Source organism: Larimichthys crocea, chromosome XV, assembly GCF_000972845.2.
Source record: "Larimichthys crocea isolate SSNF chromosome XV, L_crocea_2.0, whole genome shotgun sequence".
NCBI classification, from domain to species: domain Eukaryota; kingdom Metazoa; phylum Chordata; class Actinopteri; family Sciaenidae; genus Larimichthys; species Larimichthys crocea.
This window is the reverse complement of record NC_040025.1, coordinates 13,473,524-13,477,745: the sequence shown is the minus strand read 5'-3', so window position 1 is coordinate 13,477,745 and position 4,222 is coordinate 13,473,524. Positions and strand designations below refer to the sequence as shown.

General features: G+C 37.5%; 1 long non-coding RNA gene across 1 annotated transcript; it reads right to left on the bottom strand.

Annotated features, from left to right (window-relative positions):
* Positions 1 to 2,571: 2,571 nt before the first annotated feature.
* LOC113747681 (uncharacterized) lies at positions 2,572 to 3,929 on the bottom strand. The gene is made up of 3 exons (XR_003463777.1): positions 3,868 to 3,929; positions 3,323 to 3,378; positions 2,572 to 2,616 (listed from the first exon to the last, which is right to left on the bottom strand). It is a non-coding gene; the product is annotated as an uncharacterized LOC113747681 (long non-coding RNA).
* Positions 3,930 to 4,222: the final 293 nt, after the last annotated feature.

Below are 4,222 nucleotides of genomic sequence, written 5' to 3'. Positions count from 1 at the left end.
TCACCCGTTGTTGTTTTTGTTGTTGGGAATTTTAATTACATTTTTGTTTCATAGTTTCTCAACAGTACACGATTGTTTTTAATTTGTTTGCTGGTTTGCGAGCACTTTTATTTAAGATAATAAAGCATTTTCTATTTAATCATAAACTTCATCCTAATTCTGTCTGGTTTTAACTATTTAATAATAAAAAGGAAACAACACACTGCAACAACACAGAATATGAAAAATTAATTGAGATTTAGCAATTCAATGACACATCCACCTTATTTTTTAAATAGTATCGGTATCGGTGATACCGGTCCGTATTTACTTGGTATCGGATCGATACTAAAATATAATAATCTAATATATAATATAAATACATATTACACACCACTATAAACTACATTAACTACGGTCACAGGCCCATCGCTACTGCGCAGTGCAACGGCTACTTTCGATCATCAGCTCCGGCAAAAAACAAAAACAAAACCCAACTCGTTAATTAAGCATATTATTAATTAAGACGGTTGGAAACTAGTTTTAACGCTTTCTGTATGTAGTCTGATATGATGTGTTGACTTATATGTTCACCACATCTACTTTATGCATTTATGTGTGAGACAAACATATTTTTATAAAGCGGTTTAAAATAACTGTTAGCAAAAATGCGGCCAGTTATGAACACGGTCGCTAAACCTTATACTGAGAACATTAAAACAAACAGATATGAATATATACTTTTATTAATGTTAACATACCGATAATTAATCATAAAGTAACCGTAACATCCCAGAGCTGGTAAATGGCTAGTTGACTAGTAGCTATCTTGCTTCCTTCTATAGACCGTTGACAGTTGCACATGCGCAATAACGGTCGTTTAAATTTAAATTTTGTTGTCATTTTTTTATCATTAGAAATTATTTTATTAATTTAATTGGAGTGGAAACGGACTCCAACTCGACCTGCCTTCTCTTGGTTCCGGGCTTGCAGGATTCCCTCCGTAGTACTTGCATCTGTGCGGGGCAATACCCTCTTTCACCACCCAAACTGTCATTTGGCACACGTTGTACTCCAAGGGGCGCTGTTTCACACATTTCAGAAAACTTATCCCAGTTGCAAACCAGTTTATAAAAAATAAAATAAAATGCATTGATAGTAATTGCTGGACGTAACGTCCTTTCATTTTGTTGCAGCCCAACAATAAAAACTCCACTGAACTTTCTACACATGGATCTGAGACTAAGACTGTAAAAAACAGTGACTGTAGGTGTGTCATAAGTTTTTGTTATGAGGTTCTGCACCTGTGCGGGCAATACCCTCTTTCACCACACAAACTGTCATTAGGCACACGTTGTTACTCAAAGGGGGCGCTGTTTCACACACACACAAGCAATTATTTACTTGATTAGAAATAAACATCGAAAAGTCTGCTGACCAGCAAACCGTTATTTACCATTTTTTTTTAATATATTGTTATTAATTGCTCTTTATGTGAGACAAACACTTGTTTTCTTTGTTTATTTTCCTTCTGTACAATTTTCATTACTAGACAAAAACATGGTGTGTGTTTTTGTCTGCCATCCGAAAAGAGAAACTATTAACTAACTATAAATCTAAAATTTTCTCAAAATTAAATGAAATGCATACAAACTCTAAAACTTCTTTTTTCACTGTTTTCTCCATTTTATGTATATCTTAGCTCTTAGTTTATATATGACTGCTTAATGTTTTTGCTTTTAAAAAAGAGGGCTTGATACAGAAAGTTTGGCCTCTGGGAAATGTCGCTTAAATATAAGAATGCACTCTACATAAGCAAGATTATTTATATATTACATTATAACACAAGCTCTCATTAACTGACAGTCAGGTCAATATTGAAAATCAGCGGTGACGATGAAAACTTTTTTTTGTCAAATGCTGCCATCTGCAGGATGAACCTCTGAAGATGAAGTCCTGTGTGAAGGTGGGAAACAGTTCAGCACTTGTCATGGTTCATACTGATCCTACATGAGGAAACTCTAAACATCTTCAATCTCAACACATGAACACATGAAGTTTTAGTTTCTGCAAATGCTGATTTCAAAACCTTCATTTAGGAGTCAAACTGGCTTCCAGTCTGACAAGCTTTAACTTTAAAATTCTCACTTTTGTTAGTTTCTGCTTTGTGTTCTTTTGTATGTAGCATGTTACAGTCAGACTGCATGTGACCCGTGAACAGGCATCTTTAGACCCGTCTCAACAAAAAGATCTATTGTATTTATTATACAATCAAACCTTTGATCCACATCTGCATTTAAAAAACTCAAAAACTTTGCAGAATGTGCATTGTTGGAATTTTACTGTGGTCAACTCCCAACTTTTGGAATTTTTCCACATGACTCAACAGAATATTAACAACCACGTCTTGATCAAGTCATCCAATGTACAGACTTTTTTTAAACAAGTCAGCAAAGAGTCCACTGTCTCGCATTAGTCAGATCGTCATCGGTCATGAAATATTTCCTCTCGATGAGACACCACTGTTCTCAGCACGTAGCACGTTTACGCCTTTCTCTGAGAAACATGACAAGCAACGTTTTTTTTTTCATTGTTTTATTTTACAAGTTCCACAGATCCAGAGTCACTTAGAAGTTCCTGTGAAACAAAAGAAGGGAGGGACAAGAAGACATGTTAGAGTTCAAATTTACCAACAGATACAGATAGTGATTAAGTTTCAATTTAAGCCTGACCTATTTTATACTGACTTTGTTAACTCTTATAAACCTATTTATACACTGGGTTCTCAGCCTCTATGTGTTTGATTGTGTCGTCTTTGGATAAGTCAGTATTCATCCAATTAAGAGTTTGTAGTTACTCATTTATCTGGACATTCACCATTATTTTTGGTGAAAATTGTTAATTATGACAAAAATAGCAGACCCCCAGCAGTACCTTTGCAGGGTCATGGACCCCTGTGACTGGTTATTACTTTTTTTTATGTGAAACCATTTTTTTCTTTCAAACTTGCAGGACAATCTTTTATGAACAGGTAGATCTTTTCAGAGAACTCTTTACACCTGTCGCAGTAAGTAAATAAATATTTATCAATTTCAGGCTCCTGGTACCAGCATGCTGACTGGACTGTATTCAAGCGTCCGTCATTAAAAGCTTCAGTCTGCTGTGGAAAAGTCAAGACGTCTCAGGAACTGACTGTAATTGTATTTTAATTTGTTTTGTGCAGGACGTTTTTACTAAAGTGCACAGCTGCTGGCCCGCTCCACTGACGGAGGAACAACTTTCTGTTTGAAGCACTAACTTTAGCATGAAGCATGAAATGCAGTAGTGGCGGTTTTCGGCTTACTTTGCAACAACGGAGTCATTCTTCGCCAGCCTCAGGATGGAGTCATCAGACTCACCCTGCGAAAGGAAAAAAACACAACACGTTCAGATTTAGAAAGTCATGGAAGGTTTCCATAACAGAACACAGGACGTACAACTCAGGATGCCTGGTGACATATTTCTGGGGCAATAAATAATTCATCCATAAAAGAGAACTTCACATCACTCTATGAATCATTGATGAATATGAAAAGCACGACAGCTGTCGTCATGTTCATGTGAAGCTGCTGCTCCGGGGGTCAAACAGCCATTAAAGTAGCGACTCTGTTCCCGAGATGTGACTGTAATTTCACAATACGTGTTCCCAATATTCCATCCTATGTAGTCTTGCTCCTCTTATGTCACAAAGATACTGGTAACTGTTGAGATACCATAGTTACAGCGACCACAACCACACTGATGTGACACACTGACTCCAACTCCCAGTTGTCCACACATTCAAACGTTGATATTTTAATGGATGAGAGAAAGCTGCACAGCTACAAACTTATTCAAGTGTTTTCTTACCATCCTGCGGATGGCGCCGCCGATAGCGTAGGTCTGTGAACTGACCATTGAAGCGACCAGTCACCTTGTGCGACCTGCAGACAGGACAGGAGCACACATCACAAGATCAAACAATAAAACTCCAAAACACTGATAGCACATTAGTCCAAGTGATTTGTAAACAACTGACGTGCCACACTGATAGGTACAGCCTTGTGCACACCAACACTGAGTTGTTCCATTACGCTGTACAAGCCGACCATTCCGGGTCATATTCTGTTTCGAGCTTCACATCACTATTCAGTCTCACTCTCACTGTGTGTCACGGTTTACTCTTGTGGCCAACGCCATGCAAATTTTACAACCCACGTGGAGC